Source organism: Mirounga angustirostris, unplaced genomic scaffold (genome assembly GCF_029215605.1).
Source record: "Mirounga angustirostris isolate CCGP_5_RB_7025 unplaced genomic scaffold, mMirAng1.0.hap1 SCAF_10, whole genome shotgun sequence".
Lineage (NCBI taxonomy): Eukaryota > Metazoa > Chordata > Mammalia > Carnivora > Phocidae > Mirounga > Mirounga angustirostris.
In genome coordinates, this window is record NW_026991718.1 from 45,575,557 (window position 1) to 45,591,993 (window position 16,437).

Here is a 16,437-nt window from a genome sequence, read left to right on the forward strand (position 1 = left end):
AAGAAGAAAATAAAAACAAACTCAATGCCATCAGTCAGATAAAGCCACAGTTTATCTTTTGTTAATATCCTCCAGATTTTTCATATTAGTATGAGGTATCAGTGTTCACATATACACTCACACAAACCTGCACACACACACACACACAATGGGAAAACACTTTTCTGATTTGCTACCTATTTTTACACTTCCATGTGTATTAGTGAACATGACATATTCCATCACATTTTAATGGTCTCATAGTTCTTCACAAAAATTTTTTATATATATTTTAGCATATGAGAGAGAGAGAGAGTGCAAGTGGAGACGGAAGGGGCAGAGAATCTTTAGGCAGGCTTCATGCTCAGAGCTGGAACTCACTGGGGGTTGGATGTGGGGTTCCATCTCAGGTCCCTGAGATCATGATCTGAGTCAACATCAAGAGTCAGATGCCTAACTGACTGAGCCATCCAGGTGCCTGGAAGCAATATGACTTTTTAAAAAAAAATTTTTTTTAAAGATTTTATTTATTTGACAGAGAGACACAGTGAGAGAGGGAACACAAGCAAGGACATAGGGAGAGGGAGAAGCAGGCTTCCCGTTGAGCAGGGAGCCTGATGCAGGGCTGGATCCCAGGACCCCGGGATCATGACCCAGGACCCTGGGATCATGACCTGAGCCAAAGGCAGACGCTTAACAACTGAGCCACCCAGGCGCCCAGCAATATGACTCTAAATGTAGGTTAACATCTAGTATGTTTCCAATTTTTGCTTTTGTGAACAAAGGTTCTGTGAATATTCTGTCACATTTTTATAATTTATTAGAATAAATTCATTGAAAAGGAATGGTTTAGTCTAGAAATACTTTTAGTTTTTTTTTTTTTTTTTTTTTTTTTTTTAATTAAGTAAGCTCTGTGCCCAGCGTGGGGCTTGAACTCACGACCTCAAGATCAAGAGCCGCATGCTCTATGGACTGAGCCAGCCAGGCACCCCTTCAAGAAATATACTTTTAAAGCACTATTTCTAGGGGCTCCTCGGTGGCTCAGTTGGTTAAGCATCTGCCTTTGGCTCAGGTCATGATTCTGGGGTCCTCAGATTGAGCCCCGCTGTGAGGTCCTGGGATCCAACCCTAAGATGCAAACTGCTCCCTGCTCAGTGGGGAGTCTGCCTCTGCCCTTCCCCCTCCCCTTGCTCATGCTCTCTCTCTCAAATAAATAAATAATCTTAAAAACAAAAAGAAAAAAACCCCACTATTTCTAAAAGTAGACATCTGAAAGGATTATCAGTTTTTATTCCATTTAAACATATATGACAGTATCCATGTCAGTTTTAGTAAGCAATGAATATTGCAACCTATTTTTAGCTTTGATTATTAAACAGAAAAATATGACATCTAGTTATTTTTAAAATTCCATTAAATTTACAACTTACCAAAGTGCAACACTCTTTAAATGCTTACTAGTCATTTAAAATATTTCTTTTATAAATTACTTTGTGTGCTTATTCCATTTTTCTACTAGTTAATATTTTATTGATTTGTAAGAGCTTCTAATGAAATAGTAATACTGACCTTTTATCTGTCATATATATTTCAAGTATTTCTGAAATTCTTTCTTACTTTTTAAATAATTGCTACAAATTTAAATATGTCCCTTAATTGTCATCACCTTTGTATCATTAGATAGCTCTTCTCTAGCCAAAATTTCTATACATCTTCACATATTGCATTCTAATGTTTTAATAATTCTCCTATTACATTATATGTTTACTAACCAATAAATAGAAATGTTTCTCTTCTTTCAATAACCATAATACTTATCTTCATTTTCTTGTCTAATTGAAGCTGCTAGAATTTCCAGAAAAAATGTTAAACCATGTTTATGCTTGCAAGAATTGTGATCCTAATTTAAATATTAATAAGAATGTCTCACTATTAAGTGAATTCAATGCCTATGTGATGCAAGCATATGTTTATACAAATGTTTGTATAAATTTTATCAAATGCTTTTAAATTGTGACCAAAAAATAATTAAAATTTCTCTCTATACTATTCATAACATTAATTGAATTGAATTTTCTACAAATTGAAATGTTCATAAAATAAATCCATCTTAAGAAGAGTTAATTAAATACTTAATGTAAAACTAATTCAATTGTCTAGATGCATATGTACACTACCCCAATTTTTTTTCTCATGATGTTGTTGCTTTCTGTACCATCATATTATAGAATAAAAGGTAATTAAAATGAAATAAGGCATTATATGTTCTAAGAAATAGTAAATATCAGAAATTAGCTAATACTAAAATATTTGAATGAAAGAAGTTCCTATATGTCTAAGCCTTGGTATTTTGGGAAAAGGAACTCTCTTTAAATATATTTTTATTTATTTATTTATTTTTTATTTTTAAAATATTTTATTTATTTGATAGTGCGAGAGAGAGAACGCAAGCACGAGTGGGGGAGGGGCATAGGGAGAGGGAGGAAGAAGCAGACTCCCCGCTGAGCAGGGAGCCCGATGAGGGGCTCGATCCCAGGACCCTGGGATCATGACCTGAGCTGAAGGCAGATGCTTAACCAACTGAGCCACCCAAGCGCCCCTAAATATATTTTTAAAAATTTCTTTTGAAGTTATGGTCTTATCAATATTTTTGTACATTAAGTTAGACTCTCTGTTTTCCTAGAGAACTGTCCAGTTGAGTTTTCTCAGTTTAATTTGAAAAAAAAAAATAGTCTCTGATTTTAAAATAAAATAATTATTCTAGTATATATCTTTTCTGAATGTTTATGCTAAGTGCCTTCCATTTTTTTTTTTTGATTAGACATTTAAAGAGTTGTAGCTGATCAGTATTTTAAAAGAAATAGCTTTGGGTGCCTGGGTGGCTCAGTTGGTTAAGCGACTGCCTTCGGCTCAGGTCATGATCCTGGAGTCCCGGGATCGAGTCCCATATCGGGCTCCTTGCTCAGCAGGGGGTCTGCTTCTCCCTCTGACCCTCCCCCCTCTCATGTGCTCTCTCTTTCTCATTCTCTCTCTCTCAAATAAATAAATAAAATCTTTAAAAAAAAAGAAATAGCTTTAAAAAAACTTTTAAAACAGCTTTAAATACCATAAAATTCACCCATTATAAGCGTTGAACTGGTTTTCAGTAACTTTATGGAATTGTACAACGATAAACACAGTCTAGCTTTAGAACATTTGCATCATCCAAAAATTTCCCTCATGACTCTTGGCAGTCATCCTTTCCTCTAACCCCCAGCATCAGGCAACCACTAGTCTGTGTTTTCTATATATACTTGCTTTTTCTAGAAAATTCTTATAAATGTTATCATCTAGTGTGTAATCTATTGTGTATGGCTTCACATACTGTTGAGTGAGTGAATCACATAAATTAAATACATTTTAGCATTTATGTATTCCTAAATCTTTGTATTTATTCTTCCTTTTTTTATAGTAACCTTATTTACTTATTGGAAAAATTCTCACTGCCTACAAATCCTATCAGATGAGAGAGCTAATTATGGATTTTTATTTTTTTAAAGATTTTATTTATTTATTTATTTATTTATTTATTTATTTATTTATTTGACAGAGAGAGAGAGAGAGAGAGGGAACACAAGCAGGGGGAGCAGAAGAGGGAGAAGCAGGCTCCCTGCTCGGAGCCTGATGTGGGGCTCAATCCCAGGACCCCAGGATCATGACCTGAGCCAAAGACAAATGCTTAACTGACTGAGCCAACCAGGCGACCCCATAGATTTTTATTCTTGAGGATTTTTTTTTGTCTGTGACCATTTCTTGTATCAAATACTTTTTAAGTCAGGGCTAACTTGGAGAAAGCAGAAACAACCCTACTGTTTTTAAGTCAGGAAGTGATTAATACAGAACATTAGTTTTTATACAATCTTTGGAAGAGTTGGAGAAATACTCTGTAAATGGAATTGCTAGGAATGACTTTTAGATTAACATTGCCAATCTGGCTTACTAAAGATGGTGTCACCTCTGTACAATTACAAAGATGAGAAATAAGGAAGCTACTTCTGGAAATATTGGCCCCAGAACACACATTTTTATCTGTGATCTAGACATCAGAAATCTGCTACTATCATAAAAGGATGCACCACCATTTAGATCCAAGGAGGATATTAGTGTCTGACTTTTGTTACCCAGTAATTCTTCAACTATGCTGGAGAAGAGAAACATCAGAAGCAGACACGGCAAAGCCTCCCCTTTAAATCACACCCAAAATCCTAGCTGTAAGATTGTCCGGAAAAAAAATGGATTTTTAGCTGGCTTGCCTCTTTAGGACAGATGGACACTGGGAGAGGATGGAACAGATGCTAACCCATTCAACTATATACCTCATTTCGGATATTTCTAGGTGGGCCTATGATAGCATTAATTTTTACCTCAACTCAGTGAGCCTTATAGCTCTGAGTATATAGATAATTTAGCAGCTCTAGAAGATTTCTATTACCATTGTTATGGCGGCTGCTATTACTGCTTTCCTTCCCTTGCCTCTCCATTCGTTAAAGACCTTAATTCTGCTTCAGAATAACTGTGAGTCAACTTATTTACCTCTTCTATTGGCTGATAGATAATTACTGAGACACAATAAACCCAAAGCATCATTGAAGCACTTGGAAGGATGCTATTGAAGAATAAGGACATTTGAGAAATTTTTTGATGTAAAAGAAATGCCATTAAGTTAACAGCTGATAAAACTGTAATCCCATGCAGCATACACATTACAGTGAGTTTTCCCAACATAATAGCCAATTTCAGTTTATCTGCTTCAGAAGAAACAGAGAGTGAGGGAAGGCCATGGAGCAGCCAGCAGGGTAATTAATTACACAGTTTGGGAAAATTGCCTCCTCCTTTTAAGCTTGCGACTTTTGACCTCAGATAAAATCCAGAAAATTTTCTGTTTCTATAATGAGGATAAAACATCACAAAATTCCATTGTTGGCCATATAGATGAGAGAAAAACACATGAAAACCAATAGGTGATTACCAGTTTCGTGAATGGATGCAAATTAAAGCTTTCCCTGGAGACATATGCAGTAGTATTTATATCAGCACAGTTCATTACTGCTCCAAACTGGAAATAACCTAAATGCTCATGAACAGGGAATTAATGGATAAATACATGGTGATACACTCATAAAATGGATTATTATGCAGCAATGTAAATAAACTAAATGATGCAACATGGAATAACATGAATATTGGAAACATTCAGTGAAAGACGGCAGACTTACAGTCACGCACACTGTATGATTTCATTTACATCAGTTTCAAAGAACCAACCTAAGTGGTGGTGTTCAGGTGTTTAGGGATGCCTTTTTTTTTTTTTTTTTTTTTTTTTAATTTGGAGAGAAACCACTTGGGCGCCAAAGGACCTTCCTCCCAGACTCCTTCGTAAGGAGCTCTGTTCACACCACGTGTAATGCAATACTCAGTGCTCCTGGAATCTCAAACCCACTCTTCCCCAGTTTGAACCCTAGTGCAGAAAGCAGCCCTGCTAGGTGCCTGAACGCATTCCGGCCCAAACGCGGCGGAAGCCGGCCTGCGGGCGAGAACTGCGCATGCGCGGGCCCAAATTTACAGCCCGGAGCCTGAAGAGTCAGGGAGGCTTCACGGGCTTCTGAGGGGAAACCCTGGGCCGCCTTCCTACCTCTGCCAAGGTCCGAGGCCCAAGGTTGCAGCACCCCAAACTCGCCGTTCCGTGGTGGGCTCCCCATCCTGGACACTGCTGTCCTTTGGGCCGTCGTTAAGGTTTGTTCTTTAAAATGAATATACATTAATATATATTCCTATATATTATGTATATAGGAATTAATTTAATGTCGAGGTAGTAATTACTTTGGGTTGGATAGAGTGGAATGAGTTTTAGAGAAAGCCTAAGGGGCACTCGTGGGTTCTCTTTCTTAACCTGAACAGTGACTAATAAATATTCACGTTGTAGTAATTCATTGAGCTGTGCTGTTTGGTTTGTGCATTTTTTGTTTGGGCGTCTTACTTTATGTTAGAAACACAAAGATTTTTAAATATTTAAATTAAAAAAAAAAGGCCCTCCCTTTCCCCCCTCCCCCTCGCACAGGTTTAAAATGGCCTGACTTCACATTCTTACTCGCTGTGATAGCCAGGGCTTCCATAATTAGCATCAGCAATCTGTGACTTTCATTTTACTCATGAAAAATCATAACCCAGTTACCTGTCTGTGTGCATATGTATATCCAAGAAATAACGAATACAAAGCCTTTTTTTTTTTAATGATTTTATTTATTTGGCACAGAGAGACACACAGCGAGAGAGGGAACACAAGGAGAGGGGAGAGGGAGAAGCAGGCTTCCAGCTGAGCAGGGAGCCCGGTGCGGGGCTGGATCCCAGGACCCTGGGATCATGACCTGAGCCGAAGGCAGCCGCTAAACGACTGAGCCACCCAGGTGCCACGGACTACAGAGCTTTTAATGATCATCAACAGAATTGGGACTGCTAACTGAAAAGGAACTATCATCAAGGCAAAAAGCAAGAGAAAAAAATATTTTTAAAAGGAAAAGAAAAGGGACACCAGGGTGGCTCAGTCGGTTATGCGTCTGCCTTTGGCTCAGGTCATGATCTCAGGGTCCTGGGATCTAACCTAGCTTTGGGCTCCCTGCTTAGCAGGAGTCTGCTTCTCCCTCTCCCTCTGTGATCTCTCTTGCTCTCTCTCAAATAAATAAATAAAATCTTAAAAAAAAAAAGGAAAAGAAAATCAGCTTTGAATTAGCCTTAGGAAGAAAAAACAAGGGATTCTGTGTATTTGAAACAAAAGAACCAATAGAGAGAGACAGACAGGGAGAGAGAAAGAGGAGACCTCTCTTTGAAACAGTAAGCTCATTAGATAAATTTTAAGTAGTATTTAGGATAGGGATTGATAAATAAAAAGCAAAAATATAGTTACCATATTAATCATGAAAAAGCTGAGGCGTTCTCCCATAAAATAGTCCAATACAACAGAAAGATAAAATTTATGAAAGAAAATTTGAGGCCAACAATTGACTCAATGTTTTCAATATCCATATTACATTTACTAGTTATTAGCAAATCCAAAGGGAGAGAGAAGAGACAATACACATGCACAAATACAGAAGCATAATTGAAGAAAATATGCCAAGACTTAAGAAAAAAATCATGGAAAGGGACCAAAGAGCCTTTGAAAATTATCATTAATGTGAGACAAGCACATTAATATGTGCAAATAAATATTGAACTCAGAGATAAATAGAAGTACTAATTGTCATACAACTTGAAAAAAGGGGAATGTATTTACAAAGGAATTATGTTGTGGTTGTTTTCAGACTATTTATTTGAGATACGCCATACTGAAAGCAGTGAATCACTACCTTCAAATTCCAGGAATAAATATTTTATTTTTTTTTTATTTTTACTTTTTTTAAAGATTTTATTTATTTGAGAGAGAGAGAGAACACATGAGAGGGGATAGGGTCAGAGGACGAAGCAGACTCCCTGCCGAGCAGGGAGCCCGATGCGGGACTCGATCCCGGGACTCCAGGATCATGACCTGAGCCGAAGGCAGTCGCTTAGCCAACTGAGCCACCCAGGCCCCCAAAGAATAAATATTTTAATTTAGCATCCTATATTTGGGCAAACTTTGATCAAAAGTTAGGCAAAATAAATATATTCTTGACAAGTGGGGAGTTATAGAATACATATACCATATATCTTCTCTGAAAAAAAAAAGTACTTAAATCTAAGAAAAGACATGAATAAAAGAACGTGAGAATCCAAGTAAGTACAAAAACATGTAATTATGTCTAAATACTAAATAATTGCATATGATTCAGCTGGAAAATTTAAAGCAAATGTTAAGAATTCCAAAAATAAAGGAATCATAATGTTTGAGTGAATGAATTTTCTCTTTTTCCCCCCTAAAATATATAAACAGAAGAAAGAAAAACGGTTAAGGGAATTTTAATAAAAGCAGTAAACAAGGATATTTTAGGCAAAAGCAGGATCTATGATATTAATACTTAACAATTGCACATAATATCAAACTGAAATTGTAATTGTATTTTACTAAGATTAAAGATACAACCTGACAAGATTAACTATAGAAACTTCTATGCACCCTAAACTATAATGATAAAACTATTAAATATAAAAGGACAATGAGTAATTTCAATGGGCATATTTAACAAACCCCATTCTGAAATAGGTAGATCAAGTCAACAAAACGAAGTCAGAAGACCTATAGAAGTTATGAAAGGTGTAAGCATATCTGGACTTACTTAGATGTATTTAGAGTTTTGTGATTGAACCTGGCAATGAAATAACATATTTAGCATAAATTTAGCATATATTACTGTACTTCGCTTACTTAAGACTGATCCTTGTTTCCTTTTATCCCAATATTGATCTGACCATTTTTGAGGCCGTATCAAGCTGATTTAAATATTATAACTTTAGATTGGTTTCATATTGGCCAATGCAAATTCACCATTATTATTTTTCTCAATAAAAAATGTTATAGTTAGGGCGCCTGGGTGGCTCAGTTGGTTGGGCGACTGCCTTCGGCTCAGGTCATGATCCTGGAGTCCCGGGATCGAGTCCCGCATCGGGCTCCCTGCTCGGCAGGGAGTCTGCTTCTCCCTCTGACCCTCCCCCCTCTCATGTGCTCTCTCTCTCTCATTCTCTCTGCCTCAAATAAATAAATAAAATCTTAAAAAAAAAAAAAAAATGTTATAGTTAGCCTTGCATGGTTCTCATATAGTCGAATTCTAAAGGTGATCAGATTGGAGCTAAAGAGATATTTTTACCTTTATAAATGAAAAGAAAGAAATGTTTGTGATGATAATATTGAGTTTTCCCATCCATCTATATAACTTGTTTTCTGCCTCTCACTAAACTTAGTAATTTGCTTCTTGGTTTCTTCCTGTATTATGGAGGAGTTTCCATCTCAACTGCAGCCTGGAGCTTCCTCTATTCTGTGCCATTGAGTAACATCCTTTCTTCTGCCTCTTCTTCCCTAGAAGTGCACTGTCCATAATTGCTCATCTCCACTGCTTCTTGCTGCTCCTTCGAGTTATTTCCCATTGTATTTCTTTACAGAAAATTAAATGTGTTCATCAAAAGGAGTCAAGGCATGAGTTTAGTTCCCCATCTTGAATTAAAAGCTACTAAGTGTGTTTAATTTGCATTTTGCATTAGGAATCCAGCCACAGGAATCATTTTGGTAGGAAAGTAAGGCCAACAAATTCACTTAAGTCAAATTTTGTCTGGGTATATGTGTTTGGAGCTGCAAGCAGGATCATGATTAGTTACTATATAAAGAATATAAAGTGTTTTGCATAGAATTTATTTTACTTGTTTTGATTCAAATCATGTGATTTTGAGATGCACACAAAAGCTAATAAAGAATCTGATTTGAAATTATTCTCTCTAGCAAATGTTATCAAGAATGATGATAAAAATCAGAATGTATTTTTCCAGTAAAGGTAAAAATGTACCTAGAAAATTACCTATTACCAATTACCTAGTAATTGACCAAAAGATCACAAATATTTTTAGTTTTAATTCTATAATTGTATATCACTTTACTTATCTCAAAGAGTCTTAAGAAACATTTATTATTTACTTAAGGGGTAAAATAACAGTTTCACTTAAGCAGATGTCTCAACTTCTTCCACTCGTTTCAGTAATTTAAACAGTTTTGGAAAAGGAGTGTCTGAAGAAGAGAGAGCTTAAAAATAATTAGCTGGTCAATGCTTAATAGGATGTAAAAACAGATCACTCTCACTAAAAGCCTCCAGACAGTTCATCATTGTTCCATTTTACAAGCCTATGAAAAGAAAGACTCTAGAGTTTACCAGAACAATGTAATTAGTCAAAGTTGGGATTCTAGTGCAGAAGTCCTCTGGATCTTCCTAAGTTAGAAATGACAATTTTCATGTACATTAAAACTGACTTAGGTTAAATGATGTCTTATAAAATTTATTTATTTATGGACATAATACTCATTTATTTTAATGCATTGATATGAAGATTTGGAAAAATTGTATCACTGAACCCTCTTGTACTGATAAATTTGTAAAGAAAAGACATTATTTTAGCTGACTCTTTCCCTTGACTTTGTGGCTGTTACTAATTAATAATGATAAATATGATGCAAGGTGAAATAATTTGATTGGTCCACTTTATTGGGGGATGCTACAGTGTTCTTTGTGCTTTTGAGTATCTGCTGCATGGGACACTGTCACCACACAGACTGCACTTCCTTTTTCTGCCCGTCTATGTCATGTGTACCTGTGTTCTTTCCTGGTCTAAAAATATTCCATTTCCGGGCGCCTGGGTGGCTCAGTTGGTTAAGCGACTGCCTTCGGCTCAGGTCATGATCCTGGAGTCCTGGGATCGAGTCCCGCATCAGGCTCCCTGCTCGGCAGGGAGTCTGCTTCTCCCTCTGACCCTCCTCCCTCTCATGCTCTCTGTCTCTCATTGTCTCTCTCACAAATAAAGTCTTAAAAAAAAAAAAAAATTAAAAATATTCCATTTCCTGAAGAATATTTACAAGCTTTGATAGACTACATGTTTCCCATACTTGCTTGTGTTACTGCTTCTACGTTACATGATACATTCTTACCTCTCCCCAGTTCCAGCCAAATTCATCTCTCTCTGAAGGCTTTCCTGTTCATTGCAGGTCTTTCCTTCAGTTCTCAGAAGTTTACTTGCATTTATCTTCTGCAACCCTTATTAGATGCAATTCATGCTACTCTATATTTTGTATTTTCATCAAATCATAGCTTCCCAGGCAAACCTAAAAAAAAAAAAAAAGACTGTGATTTGTACTTTCAATCCATCATGACACCTAGCACAGTTCTATATATATATATATACAAGGCTCATAAAATGCAAAACAAAATACCAAAACATATGTTAGTAGCATTTAAAAATACAATTTTGCATTTACTCTATCACCCCTGAGTTTGGCTTACTTTATAACTTCTGATATATTTATAGCTGTAAACAAGTCACATTTACAAATGTCATTTATGATGTATATTTTTATACATCTGCAAAAATATAAAAATATATAGAATATAATTTATATAGGTTATATATTATATATAATATATAATATACTTTGTATCTAATGTATAGTATTTTATATATAATAGTAATTAAATTTGATAAATTCTTCTATTTATCCATACACCCATTTGTTCATTGATCTATTCAATTAATGTCTATTGATTTTATACTTTATGTGTCATAGGAAAAGAGAAGTAGCTATGTAAATACTCAGAATCAACCAAGACTCTTGGAACCTTCATGAAATTTCAGTATGTAGTGTAGTATGTGAAGGATGCTGAGGTATATTACGGGAGAAGCATCTTTGTAAGTCATGTTAAGGTGTTTGGGTGTTATTCAGGAAGATATAGGGCATCATTGAACAGTTCAAATGAGAGGTATTATGATTAAATTGAAAAAATGGCATTTTGATTCTACCTTGATTCCAATCTCAGCCCTGCCACTAAGATTTATTAATTTATGGCACAGAACCTCTGTATGCTTCTGTTTGCTCATTTTAAAATTGGGGTAGTATTAATACCTATCTTACAGAATCATTTGGAGTATAAAATGAGTTAATATTTAATGCTTAGAAAAGTGCCTAACACATAGTCAGTGCTAATAAATGTTAAATATTTTTATTCTTCTTTGAAATATTTATTTTTACAGAAGAATGGAGAGTAGTAGAACATAGGAAACCCATAGGAAGATGGATCAACTCAAACCATGTTAATGTGAATGAAACAAACAAACAAAAAATGTTGGTAGATTCTGATTCCACCATGAATATTACATCGCTTTCACTAAATTTGAAGTTGAATCTGTCTTTGGTCACTTTAATCTCCTCATGCAACTGCTAGAACAGACAACAGAGGGGGGCCCTGTGCTGCCTGGGGTATCTGATTCTCACTATTAAGGGCAAAAAGTATAACTCTTTCACAAAGAGGGCAGAGAGGACTATTAGTGAGACCCTGTGACTCCTTGAGATTCCTCCTAATATTATCATATCTAGTAGTAAAAGTTATTGGAAGTCTATAGTAAAATAGCATCACCAAGTATTCAGATCTCTTAAGAATGAAGATTCAATTATCTTCACTAGATAAAGAATCCCAGTGAAAGAATTCCCGGAATGAGAAGGAAATATAAAGTAGGTAGGAGAGGAAGGAAATCATAAAGCCCAATAATGGCTCCACAAATAACTGCAGAAATACGGACTGAAGAATTTACCTCCCTGATTTTCCTTTCTCTGTCATGTGTATAGTGAATAAATAAATATATATGTGTATGTATATGCGTATATACATATACACCATACTTTATATACATATACATATTAAACATGGTTTCATATTTATATTATAAATATGTATTATAAATATGCATTTAAATTTTTTCCTCTTATTTTTCTGTAATTTAAACACTGTAGGTCATAGTTAAAATTACAATTTACTTCTTAAATTACAAAATATCAAGTAAATATAGTCATAAAGGAGTGAGCAACACTCAGTTGATTTAGGACTTTGAGATGGATGCAGTAACTGTTGAGACCTCCAGTTGCACCATTTTCCAAAGGCAGTGAGAGAATTATCATTTGTATGAAGGATAGTAACAATATGCTGGAAGGGATTTTGTTGATGTTGGTGGAAGTGGTGGTGTTTGGAGGCTTATTTTTGGAAAATGAAGTATTTTGTGTGAGATAATCAAGTTTTGGACTCCAGGAAAGACGTGATTTGAGTCCATTTTGAACAATTGCTTTCTATTTTTAAAATTACTGTCAATATGAGTCCATCTTACCTAGATAGGGCCAACTAAATGTTCATCCTCACTCAGAGTCTCTTGCAACGCTGGTTCAACCTGTACGTTAGTTCTATCAATCTGTCATGCATCTTTAAGGCTTGGCTTCAGAGCAGTGCCAGTGATAAAAGAGAATTGATCTTTTGAGAAGTGTAGCCACCATGCTGGGCAGTTGTTTAAGTGTAGCATATGGAAAAGAGAAGGATGACATCAGGTTTGCATTTTGTAAATATTGTTTAGGTTGCAATTTGAATGAAAGATTGGAGGAGGGGTGGAGAAGAGTACATGAAGATGGGGCATTTAGAAAAATTACTGGGGTAACCTAGTCAAGAGATGGTGGTGATTTGCACTTGGGTTAGGATGATGACTCTGCAGAGAAGCATGCTGACTGGGAAGGTACTTGCAGATAAAGTTTGAAAAGCTGCTTTATGAATTTATAGGAATGGTGAAGGAAAGGGACTTAGAAATGCTGAATCCAAAGCATAGGATTAACTAGATGGATGTCACATGTCACGTCATATGCTGTGAGCACATTTTACAGTGTATTTTTTAAAGTAGTATGTTGGCATAATTATTGTCAGCTATGAATAAAAAAATATATGAGAAAACCTTATAAAAATAATCCACTGACAAAAGTAGAGAAAAGATAGTCAAAATATGCTGGGATTCCCCCCACCCCCCTAAAACCAACAACATAGTTCTTGTCTAAACTCTTCATATTGATAGATTCCTTTGAACCAAGATTTCCTTAAGAATTGCTTTCATACATGGAGGCGTGTGCAAATGGAAATAAAATACCATATATCAGTTGTTCCTCTAAGCTTTTCCATGGGTAATTTTTGTCCTTGAATGAATTACTTTACTTTAAAATGAATTATTTTCATCAAGTAAGATGTTAATTTTACAGTTAAGAAATTAGCTAATTAACCATATTTTTCAATGTCAGTAAGAATGCAGGTTTCTCTTCTCAACCTGATAGGCATAAACTAATTGTAAAGAGGGGTGATTAGAGTAAGTTCCAGCTCAGGAAAAGTTAACTCATCTGCTCTTCTTATGAATTTAAAAAATTACTAATGTTTATTTCTTTTCTTTTTGACAAGTTTTTTTCATGGTTCACTGTATGGAAAACTTATTTTTGTTTGTAGAGAAGATGAATTGTGGCTTTAACAGAGTACTTTCATTTCCATAGTACTTTGCTTTCACATGATCTCGTGTGAAGTGATTTCATTAGCTGTGTGCTAAAACAAACTAAATAGAAAAGAAAATTCAAGATGTAAAATAGAGACTTCTCTTTATAAAAAAGAGCATTAAGAATTCACACATAGTATATATATCCATGTTTATTTTTTATTATTATTTTTTTAAAGATTTTATTTATTTGAGAGAGAGAATGAGATAGAGCATGAGAGGGGGGAGGGTCAGAGGACGAAGCAGACTCCCTGCTGAGCAGGGAGCCCGATGCGGGACTCGATCCAGGGACTCCAGGATCATGACCTGAGCCGAAGGCAGTTGCTTAACCAACCGAGCCACGCAGGCGCCCATATATCCATGTTTAAATCTGGAGATTGGTTTTGATTATTAAACTGAAATATTATTATCAGCATCATCGGCATCATTACCAAAAGTATCAGTGACAAAATTATAAATTTTTTCTTAAAAGATTACATTAGCGTGTTCTTCATGTGCATCTGTTTAAATATTGGGAACCTCATCCCATTATGTAATGTTTAAACTTTAACATAATTAAATTATGTGTATTATAAATTAATTAAAATTGTATTTAAAATTTAAAATGTTTATAATACAGGCTTTTATTTTCATTTTGATTTTCTAAATGAATATTTTTGTACCTTACTTTTTGATAATTGTCTAATTTTAGTTTAGAGCCTCCTTGCCTTACATTATGAAAGCTCATTTCTGTAATCTTCGTATTAAAATCTATAGAGGAGATTACATACCCTCTTCAAATGGTTTACAATTCATAAACTGTCCACATTTAATGATAATTTCATAGATATTGGCAATAAAATAATTTATTAAATTACTAATTAAAAAAGACATAAAACTAAAATCATGTGAACAGTGAGTTCAAGAGAAGATATATTACACATTAATGACAAAGGCCCTTAGGCAAAGTTTTATCAGTTGTGAAAAAGTAGTATCACATACCTCATCTACTAATTTTCCTCCCCATTTTCCTGTTTCTTCCTATCTGCTGGCCAATCTATTTCAAGTTGAGTACTATTAGCATTGACATCAACCTAAATATAAACTTGCTTAAAATGTCTTATGCTTTAAATATCTATTCACTTATTTATTGACCTTTCTTACAAACTATTATCACTGCCTGATATAGTTATCTTCCTGTCTTGCCTTGAAGCAGAACACATTTGTTATGCGTGACTAGATATCACATCTAGAAGATTTCAAGTCAATAGGGCCAACAGCCAGATGTTTCCTTTTGCTCTAAGTCATGTTATTTAATGGAAAAATGATATGGTGCTTTTATAATACCAAACAGTGGTCTGTACTGAGGTGATCTTTCCAAATTCACAATAGATTTTCCATTAAATATTATAGTAGTTAATTTTGGATCATGATAGACTTAATCCAGCTAATCTTGGCTTTGCTGTTCCAAGGATGCTACAGTCATGTTTTTTGTCTTTAGCCTTCTGAGTATTTGAGACTGAACAAAACCAAACAAAATAAAACAAAACACGTTTTTGAGGAATCGTGTATTAACTCACATAGACAGGAACAATTCCAAATGTCAGTGTTCAACATTTAAGAATAGTGTTAAGTTGGATTATGGGGTAGGGAGAAATGAGGAAAGAAGGGAAGCAGGGGAATCATTAAGTCTAAGTAAAATGCAATTTGGAAGATACCTGAGTATTAGCTCAGCCAATTTGAGAGGTGTCAGAAAAAAAGTATGCCTAGTACAGTATGTGTTTCAACCTCCTCAGGAACAATAGCCCAGTATAGTCTGACTCTAGGAGCCAGCCTGCCTGACCCTGTCAGGTAATTGCTATTTGTTTTTTGTTTTTTGGGTTTTTTTTTGAGTAATTTACATGACTCCTCTTTATTTTATTCCTACTCTCTATACGATGCAGGAAAATACTATACCAAACTTGTAAGGAAGAAGTACATTAAGACCTATGAAGTGCTTAAAAATATGCCTACCACTGATAATGATGATGATGATGATGATTTCTTTGAGTCTAGATTAACATCCAGAACTCCAAGGTCTACCATATAATTAGATTATTCTTGCTCAGGCGATCTAAAAATCCAGGTATAACACAGGCACACCAAACACCAAACTTTGGTTGTATTGGAAGTGAAAGTATTTGGTTGTATTGGAAGTGAAAGAGATAGAGTGTAAGGGAAAAGATAGGAATACAGTACTAGATGGATCACTCAGTATTACTTCTGATGGCTTTATGCATCTGGCCAAAATATAATAAACAAATCTCCCTGATATTTTACGGTGCTACTGAAGCCATTCTATCTCAGATATGTCTTGTACTTACCTGGATTGCTCTAATAACCTTCTGAACTATACTAGTTTTTTTCTATTCTTTCCCACCTAATTCCTTAATA